Below are 10,695 nucleotides of genomic sequence, written 5' to 3' on the forward strand. Positions count from 1 at the left end.
TGCTAACATGCTAGTCTCCAGGGGTGGGCTATGCTTTGTGAGGCGGCAGAGCAGAACCAGCAGCTTTAACTGTATTTAATTACAACTCTCACAGCTGTTTACTAGCTCAGTTAGCTACCTGAGGCCATCCCCTGCACACACACACCCCTTAAAAACACTGGGCCGATCTGCGAGAACTCCTACAACCCCCAGTTTGGTCAAAGAGGAGATGGTCTTATGCAGTCTGGGCGCTTATAAGGAGACAATACCCCACACATAACCCCCTAAAGGTATGGCCACAGAGCAACAAAACAGTAGGAAGTGTACTTTTATATTTTTAACACCTAAGTGTTTAGACTGAGAGGCTCTTTGCGGCCTGGGAACACCTAAAGACAAAGCTTATAGCACAGTAGCAGCCTGAGATCAGAGCACACGCCTGCACGTACCCATGTAAGACAGCAGTGAGTCAACCTGAAAGCTTATGACCTTTTAAACAGAAAGTGATAACTGGGAAAAATTTGCTTGCGTATATCTGTCAGAAGACACAGCTATTTGTTGTAACATCCGAAAAGAAGGAGAAGAGGAGCAGCTAAAATTAGTCATAGCAGTCATCAGTTTATCACCAACCGCAATCCTTAAAACAGAGGAGCAGACTCACTCTAGTTCGTCAGGCTACCGAGAATCATAAGAAAATATGTTTCTTGGATTGCAGTTTGAGACAAAAGTTTACATAAATCTGATGTGAACCCCTCAGCATGCTTGTGCGGTAAAATGTTGCATGCACATGGGTTTACTCTTTGGAACAGTTCTTACGTCATTGGGATGAGTTATGAATCCCAAAGAAGTGTGTTTGTGAGAGTGTGAGATTTCCTCATGGTGGGGGAGGTCTGTACCAAGAATCCTGGCTCAGACAGTTTCCAGCGTTCAACTGTATGTCTTTATTTTTTATGATCTCAAAAAGCAGGTTTGAGCTCTCGATCAATTCTTACAGCTCAATGAAATAAATCTACATCTGCTACTTATAAAGGTAAATAAGATTGATTCCTGTTCCAGGTTGTCATCCTCCTGTGTGGTGAGGCTGCTGGATGTGAACAGGATGAAGGCGAGGCAAAGGGAGGAAGCAGTGCATCTGCGGTTGTGACCACCATGCACATTCATTTGTCCCTCACAGTTTAAAACCTTTGGAGGCATACAGCTCTTCTTTCATGTCGTCATGCATGAACATGCCATATAATGAAATCAAACCTTCTATTTATAAACACATGAGCTCATTAATCTCTTGGTGTCTACGTCTGTCTGCACGTGCGAGTATCAGACCGCTGTCCATAAAATTTGTTCTGCAGTGAATGGTTAGAAGTTTTTCTCTCCAATGAAGGGAATGGCAGTTTTATGGATGCAGGAGTAATAACGTGTTCTTGCTTGAGTGTTTGTGTGTGGCCGTCACGCCTGCACAGCCACAGGCCCTGCAGCTGACAGCCATGCAACACTCAGTTGTGATTCTGAAACTCAGGACCTGACTTTTATCTGGACCCAGAGGACATGTCTGCTCCTCATTTAACCTTTTCTAAGAGCTTGCTGGAGACTTTAAGCATGTGCTGCTCATGATTTAAAGCTCCAGTGAGGAACTATAGGCCTGTGTAGATTTTGTTGACCCCGTTTCACTTTCTCTTTGATGATCCTGTCCTATCCTTGTGTTAGTAGTGTTTTCCGCAAGTAAATTTTGTCCTGCCTTCTTGTTAATGTGTAACAAATCATGTAAGGTGAAACTTTGCATGGGAAGAGGAAAATAGGCTGTTTTTATTTTATTTAACTTTCATAGGCACTAAGATTACCTGTATGGAAATCAGATGGGTTTTTTTTTATGTTTGTTCTTCGAAGTCTCAAAGATACATCAGTATGAATTTCTATTTTCCTTCTAATCAGCTAAAAACCCTTTTCAGAAGCTTTAAAATTCCTCTTCAGTGCCTTTATTGGTTACAAGCATGTTTATGCCAGAGCAGTGCAGCTTTAAATACTGCAAACAACAAGCTATTTTATTATATTTAGCACAGAAAATCCCTGTGAACCTGCAGTAGTAACTAACGACTTGTTAATGTAGAATCAGTTGGAGTGGTAAATAGTTAATCGTCTCTTTGAGCTGTTGAAAAAAACAGTACGTGATTCTGGCCACACACAGATATCAAAAGCACATTCAATCTTCAGAAATCACTATTTTCTGTATCTTGAACTGTGCTTGAGTCCTTTGTGGTTACATTTCTGGACTCTGTTCATGTGAGATGGGTGGCCTCTGTTCTTTTCTTCTTTCTGTTGCTCGGATCAAATTTATAGACACCATGAACTCTGCTGGAAGTCAACAAATAATGCGTCAGCGCTGTATTCCTGAAACTTCCAGAGAAGAGGGAGATGATGCTGTTGAGTCATTTTTATTGTGTCAGAAGTGACAGTAGGAGAGACATAAACACGCTCAAGAGACTGGGAGTGTTAATTTGAGAACAGACCTGGAGAGCGTAAAAATTCCAAATACGTACTGCTCACCCATCAATATTCAGCTATCGTAAACAACAAAATGAAAAACAGAGCACAACTCTCTGAGTGAAGTGATGGCTTTTGTCAGACACTAAGCAAATCTGTTTGCAAGAATCAAGCATGACATTAACATCCATAGGAAAACTGTAGTTTCTTAGCTGTGCAACTGTTTTTGCCAAACAAGCAAAGACCCCATAACACAGAGCTGTAGATCTTTTGACTTTATTTTTTCTCTGATACTAAATTAAATGAGCTCGGCATTAAAGAGTTCCTCTGTAAGCACCTTGTTAACTAATTTAAACAATGAGTGAGAACCTTCTCTGCCTTTCGTCCTTTTCTCTCTGTTCGTGCCAGTTCTTAAGGGGGATGAGGGCCTGAGGCCCTGTTTGACGTCATGGAGGCCAGCAGGGAGAATTCCCCCACCTTCCCTCTCAGGTGTTTGTTTTTCTTTCAACTTTTGAAGAGGAAACAGGTACCAGGTGTCTTCTTAGAGTGCTTGTTCCTGAATAGTCCAGGGACCAGACAAGCACAGTGCTCAACCCGTCTTTCTGTGATGCCGACACCCACAGTTTTTGTTTGACTCACACACAAACTGACTTCCCACAAACTCAAGCAGACCAGATGTAAAAGTGTAGGCAAGACATAAACACATTTGATGCATACAGATGCCGGGCAATGAAAAAGAAATAAAAACAAAACATAAACAGCATGATTTTTTTATACTTGTCATGATACAAAAATTATAATATCATGTTTTAGCTGTTAATCATGCATAAATATGTCAGATCAATAAATAAAATAAAAAATTAATTACTTAAAAAGCAGACAACACAGTAGGCTGATCAAGCTTTTCAGCTTCTTATTCTGAAGACATTCAAAGGAATAACAGCAGCCATGTTGATGAAGTCAAGCTTTCAACACTCCTACGTATTCTAAAGGCTGGCGGTTCAGAGTCGCTGCAATCTGACCCCAAGGGTGAAAAAAGACGATCAGACAGGATATTATCTAAGTGCAAGTAATAAATGTAGCATAAAGAGATGGAGAGTGAAGGAATTCGAGGGGAGGCAGCGGCTGGTGGAGTCTTTGAAAGGTGAAGCCATCAGGCCTCTTTTCTGTGACCATGCAAGCCGCTGATGACAAGACTAAGATGGTATCTGCTGATAGGGGCTGCTCATCAGCACCTTTATTTCATGGGCCACAGGTGGGGTGAGAAGGGGGGTTAAGCATGCACAAGTGTGTGTGTGTGTGTGTGTGTGTGTGTGTGTGTGTGTGTGTGTGTGTGTGTGTGTGTGTGTGTGTGTGTGTGTGTGTGTGTGTGTGTGTGTGTGTGTTTTGCTTAGTATATACCTGTGCGATGCTGCAGTGCTATAATCCATGAAAGCTTCGTCAGGATCTTTATTCAGGTTTATCAGTTAAAAAGTGGATCTAACTGACCTTTTAAGACAAAGATACTCTCAATTCACCAAACCTGGGTTGCTTAAAGTGTTCACAATAGGATCAAGTACTATGGTACATGCTGTGTCCACATGTGACAAAAGTTCATTCAAACTGAATGTTATTGTATATATTTGACCAATGATGCTATTAGATGGAAAACTCAATAAACATAGGCCCAGTTCTTTGAACAACTTCCAAACCGTCTTCATTTACTGTGTCCTTATAGAAATGCAGCATTCAATGATCAATCTGATCCTCCACAATACCTTGAATCAGGTATTAAAAACATCTAAGGTTTGGTTACTAACTCTCTGATCCCCAAAAGGTTCTCCTGGCAAACCCTTCTAAATCTGACACCCCATTAATACACCACATCTCATACACAAACATTTAGTACAAGGGTTTCAAAGCAGGTACATAAACCCTGGGGATTGAGGACAGAGGCAGTAAATAACATCAAGATGATATGGAAGGTGGGGGTGGACAGGGCAGACAGGGAGAGGAATTAAAACAGAGATGTTCATTTTAGCCAACCAGTGAGGATTTCAGAGACCAATACATCTTCTTTTCACCATCTTCATTTCGCTCCCTCCCTTTTATCTGGAGTCCCCCATCACTGCCATTAACAGTAAATGAAACCCCTGTCATATCCATCAAGTTGTAAAGCTTTCAGCATGAGCACCTGCTAAATGAGAGCTGGTTCCACCAACATAGTTGCAAGTCACTGTAACTGAATCTCTATAAGTTATTAAAGAACCAATTTCTCATTAACTATGAAACCAAACAAAAGTACTCTGCAGATTTAGCTCTGTGCATGGTCAGCACATGTTTTAACAAAATTCAGAGGACATTAGAGTGCGGCCATTTTTTTTTTCTTGCAGGGAAAGCAGATACACCTCTCTGTTTAGTTTGGCTTTAGACTTGACCTCAAGTCACAGCCAGCATGTTCTCTCTTGGACTGAACAAACAGAAACCTGACTGCCCAGATGATGACAAGGATGTATTTTACACAAGCACATATGTTCATACCCACATGAGGCAGCAGAAGGAAGTGCAAAAACACTTACTGACTCTGCCGTCTGGCACACGGCTTCCTGAAACCAGCTGCTTGGCAGGCTTCAAATTCCATGTTGACCATGTGGGCAACCTGAAATGCAGGTGGACGTAATGAGCATAAAAGGTTCCTGTTTCATCTGTGACTGGATGGTAAACTACTCTTTTATAAAGCAGATAAATCTGTCCTCTTTCTCATCCACCACTTGATCCATCATTTCTTAGTGCCTTACTTAGCTCACCATCTATCATTTCATCCAAGGCTTTACCATTTAGCTGAGCTGTGTGTTAATCCCACATGTTCAACTTTTGTTACATGTTTTTTTTTCACCATGTTTACTTTTGCTGTAAAAAACTCAAAAAAAATTGCATCAGACCCAACATCCAGCTGCTTTGTCAGTCCATTTCTGCCCTTAGAGGCAGCACCCTCAGCCAGTGTTTGGTTGAATGAATAAAGGTTCCACATGATGCTCACCTGGAGCAACTAATGCATTTTGTGTTTATTAAGTATAAAACTGCTGTGAAATGGAGCAAGGATGAAATATAAATGTAAAACTTTGTTTTTCTGTTGCATGTTGCCAGGTTCAAAAGCCCTGATGTGCTGCAAGAAGACTGCTTTCTACACATGGTTTGAACAAACATGACTAATGCTTATTTAAAGGGAAGGCAACCAAAAACATCTAACCGTCCAGCTGTAGGTGTAGTTATAACCAGTGTGATTTCCAAGTGCTGACAAAGCACACATAGTGTAATACCCTAACACACACAGGGCCAGTGCTGGGTCAAATTGAGCTGCACTGAGTGTAAAGGTCTAAACTCAAGTCATGTCTCCAGCAGTGTGACAGACAGCTGCATCACAACAGAGCCTCCTCAGGAAAGTACTTGAGAAAACATATCAGTCCATCAGGTCACAAGCAACCCAAGGCTGAGTTAAACCTGGCTACTCTGGCTGTGAGAATGACTTCAACAGGGTCAGACTTTCTGCAAAAAATACTAATCCTACTCCCAAACTGCATTCCTTCAGCTCTGGAACAACACGTACTGTATGTGCAAAACAACAGATTGAATTCCTGTGTTCATGTGTGTCTTTTTATCTAGATGTACAGTTGATGAAATCCAAAAACACTCACTCTCTACAACTTTTTCTCCCTCCTCTCTGTCTTTTTCTTCTTTCCCTTTAAAATAGTTTTTTCTTTCTTTTTTTTTTTTTAATACAAGTGGTTCTCGAACACAGCCAACATCAACATCTAATAAAGCCCAAAGATAAACATAGACCTTGGTCTACGGCAGAGTTGATTTCATCCCCAGAGAGCATCAGCCAACTCCCGTCCATCTGCCCAAACACAAACCTGCTGTTTTTCAAAGTGGAAAAAAGAAGGACATCAAAACAATGCTGTCAGATCTACTTTACATATGTTCTGCAAGAATATGCTGCGGTCTGTGAATATCAACTGGCACAGCTTTGCTTGTATTATCACTGCTTCTCCAAATAGTCATCACGTCTGGCCTCTTGACATTTTGGGCTTTAAATGCTGCCAAGAAGAGGAAGAGAGACAGAGAGAAAAATGGCCAAAAGAGACAAGGAGGGATGTAAAAAAGAGTTTGTAGTTTGGTGAACATCAGTGCTGTCACATTTTGTTTTTTACTGTCTGACTTTCTAACAAGAAAAATCTTTGTGTTGGAAGAGTTTGAGCCATGAGTAGCAGGTGTTCCATGTCATCCCAAACAGTGGAAAACGGTCTCAGTCATAGATATACAAGCTTCATAAAGGAAAAACAGTATTTGAAAGGGAAAACATGAGGGGGAGAGACTTAATAACATCTTTCGTCCCGAGGACAGACGCCAAATGGAACAGCTTTACAGCTGAAACAATCACATCTGTGTGCTGTGTATCTGGAAATCAGGTGATAACTTTTTTCTGGCTCATATTTTGGCATTTTAAGGTTTAAGCTGATGTGACACAGTTTATCCTTATAGTTTTTAGTTTTAGCATCATTTTTACTTTTATGTAATAAAAGATGTGCATGACTCTTGGCATATCAATGCAGCTCTTGCACCACTCCCTGTCTGTGTTAGATGTTGGATCATTAAACATCTGCCAAATACAGAGCTATGAGTGTTTCTGGGCTTGATCACTGGGGTCTATAACTGTATTTGAACATGATAGCAGGATAATGTCTGTGTGTGTGCTTAAAACCTACATCAGTGTGATGTGTGAGTGTGCCTGTGTGTTTTTCCGTGCACATTACCAATCTGTTGCAGAGCTGTCCCAGCTCAGTGCCAGCACACAGATGTTTGGCCACTGTCCTTTCAGAGCGAGTTCAGCAGGAATCTGTAAAAGATAAACAGAGACAAGTTCACATAGAACAACAAGTCAGTGATGTCTGCTGCAGGAAAGTTATACTCGTATGATGTAAGTGCAAGACAACTTCTATCATAAGAGGACACTTCCTGCTCTACTCCAGGAACATGTGATACTGAGATAGATATTCCGTAGGGTCAGACATCACAGAGAGAAAACATCCACTTTGCATTTCCAACACCACAGTTCTACTGGATGGCACACAGTGTTGCATTAACAAACCTTCAGGGATGTATTAAGACAACATTTTGAGCTCCCTCCCTGCTCTTAAACACAGCACTCTGTAACTTCTTAATGCCTCAGCTGCATTCATAACTCTTTAGCCACAAACATGTTATAACTCTGCCACAGTTGTCAAGTTGTTGTCTGACTTTTGCTCTCCTTTGCCCAGGCCACTGTATCTCATCATCTTCAGCATTGTGGCAGTAAGTGACAGCTTTCTTAAGTCATCATGTGGAGTTCATTCCAAGCACGAATAAAATCAGTTTCACAATTTTCTTTGAATAAGGTCAGTGTAATGATGTGATTAGACACATGCTTTTGCTCACTTGTGGCTTAAGCAACTCATCTGCACAGTGACAACAAACCAACATTGGTTCACACAGGTTCATTCATCTGGAAAATGAAGGAAGAGCTGATGATGTGTGTGAGGCCCTCCGTACAAGCTGTACAATACTACCTTTTTCTTTCTTTATGGTTTTGCTTTTCATAAAAACAGGAATAAAAAGGGGCCTGCTTGAAGGCTGACTGAGCAGGCCAAGACTGAGCAGCAATAAATCAAAAACATCCACCAGTCGATTTAAAATCAATAACCTGGGTGTTTATCCCTCACAGACTGCTCTCTGATCACATCCAGCTGAGTCGTGCAGCTAATGGTCGTTCTCTGGCTTAGAAATACAGCAGCTGCAGTTACATGATGGTGGCCTTTTTTTGCCAAAGGTCACAACAGCCACTAAACACTTGTTCGTGCAGACGCTCATACCCCATCAATGAGAAACAGTTTCTGTTCTTCCTCCTGTGTTTTCAACAGTGTTGGGGTAATTACTCAAAAAAAGGAATCAGTTACAAGTTAGTAGTTATTTCTTTAAATTGTATCCTTAATAGTCACTGCATTTGAAAAGTAACTTCACTTTTAGTTACTTAACTTTCCAGTTTTTTAACGCCCACATGTACCACATAGATGGGAGGACAAACATCACGACCATTTCATCGCTTAAATTTCAGTTTTCAATAAAGGGCGCCTTTTTAGCCTTTTCACAAAGTGTGTTATTGTATTAATATAAACAAAATGGCAGATGACACTTGGCCATTAACTTAAAAGAACACTAACCCTGTCAGCACAAAGAAACATGCTCACTTTAAAATCCACAAAAAAACAGAATGAAAGAGGCTTTGTGTGGTTACTGAACCAAATGTGGGCCTACTCCTGACAACAGAACCAGCTTGCAATGGAATCATGGCAAAAAAATGAAGTGGTTTGAGAAAAATAAATTGCACTGCATCCCATAAAGTTTATAATACTTAAAATAATGTTTGCATGGCATGAGTTAAAGTCTTTTGAATATTTGATCTGACAGCCTGTTCCTCCTTGGGGTCAGATAAATGCCGCCCAGGCTAAAAAGCCTTTCAACTGTTGCTCTTGGCAGTGAGCAGGATGTTTCACTGAAAGTTTTGAAGTGTGTTGCTGGTCAGTCAAATGCTTTGACAGGTTGCTCATTGAGTTAGGAGCATTCGAAAGACACCTTTTGCCTGGTAATAGAGTGTACTTCACACCAATATTTATGTCCTTTTGAGCCATGAATTGAAAGTAGTGTCAACATTGCAACTGGTGGAACCCCCCTGTTTTCGACTCCGTCCATCTCTATTTCCAATTTACCTCTTTCCTATCCATCTTCACATGTGCGCACCAGCAGCTACGTCACAGCTTGGTCTCTGTGGCAATAGTGCTCAGACAAACACAGGGGCAGGATGCAGGCAAGGACCACTAACTGGCCAAAATGGCTTGAGTGATGCAGAAAAGTGTGTTCATAAAGTCTAGTGAAATAGTGTCATCCCAATATTTTAAGTGTATTGTATTACTTTACATAGTTGCCTATAGTAGTTATAACATTACCAAAATCCATTACTTTGTCACTTGTAACCCCCAGCACTGGTTTTCAAGTCCGTTCATGAAACATTCATTCAGTGAACAACCGTCCTTACTTTAAAGTCCTAAAATCAATACATGAAACTCTTCTTTTTACCAAACCGCATCAATGTCCATGAAACAATTTCCCTAATTTCACTCAATCTTCACAGAAATGACAAGAATTTCTGGTTTCACCAGATTGAAATTGATGAGTATCATACATCCTGTATTAGTCCTGGCATGAAAGAAAAACTTAAGGGAAGTCAAATGAAAACTACAAATGAGCTATTACTATTCTCTGGCACAATGCTCATAAGATCACAAAAGTTGAACCAGATCATCTCCTCATGTGACCTATATGAGCGTCTGTGACAGAAGCTGGGTTTAACCGTTTCCTGCTGAGGTGTCTCACTCCAGGTCAGACGACATGTCAATAACATGATGGTTATAGCCTGATCCAGGTGTTGGGGACCCTGAAATCTTGTTGTTGATCACGGGTGTACTTTAGAGTTGTAAGTCAAAGGGAATGACGGCACTAATGGGATGCCTCACAGGCTCACGTTAACATCCCCACCTTAAAGATGTGTCATCGTTCAGGAACCACTGCTGTTGGCATTTTTGGGTGTCCACAAGTCTAGCCCCCTCCTTTCAACATCATCTCTATATACTCTGTTATGTCTGTTGGTCAAGTTATGGCTCTTTAATTTCCTGATTTGTCAGTGACCACTGCAACAGGCAGAAATATTGGTAGTCTGACCCTGGCACGACCAAAAACTAAACAGAGGTGCGCTTGAAAATATAGGAACTTCACATCATGCTGTTTTCAGCAGTGTTTTAGACATCTTTACAGCATTTGTGACTTACATTTACCAGGAAACCACTGAATTGCGTGGTGCACTGCCTGAACCACTGTTTCTCCAGACTCACAGTCTCATTGGCATTGGTAGGTGTGGCACCAGTCGCCTATAGACTGTGAGCACAATAACTGAACACATCCTTAGAGACTACCAGGGTAGAGTTAAGTATGCCATCTCCATTCTTCACTCTCATTCCTGCTTCCTTTCTACTTTCTCATTGCCCCTCTCAGTGTGAAGTACATTGTTGAGCTGGACTCATGCAGTGCCAAGGACCAGCAGACCCTCCTTGTAAAAACCCCCATGTCCAATTTCAATTCTCCAGCTCCTTCCACCATTCGCCTTATCTAATTAAA

The 10,695-nt window shown here is 41.1% G+C and overlaps 1 protein-coding gene across 1 annotated transcript in view; it reads right to left on the reverse strand.

Moving 5' to 3' along the window:
• The window catches only part of rspo3 (R-spondin 3), a 104,914-nt gene extending 97,584 nt beyond the window's left edge, over window positions 1–7,330 (reverse strand). The window contains exon 1 of the mRNA XM_074683931.1: window positions 7,245–7,330. The gene's annotated coding sequence lies outside the window, so the exon portion shown is untranslated. The remainder of the gene's footprint in view (window positions 1–7,244) is intronic.
• Between the last annotated feature and the right edge of the window lie 3,365 nt (window positions 7,331–10,695).

The sequence above is a fragment of the Halichoeres trimaculatus genome, unplaced genomic scaffold (assembly GCF_033239565.1).
Source record: "Halichoeres trimaculatus isolate MK-OKI-2021-1 unplaced genomic scaffold, fHalTri1.1 fHalTri1_scaffold_12, whole genome shotgun sequence".
In the NCBI taxonomy this organism is placed as follows: domain Eukaryota; kingdom Metazoa; phylum Chordata; class Actinopteri; order Labriformes; family Labridae; genus Halichoeres; species Halichoeres trimaculatus.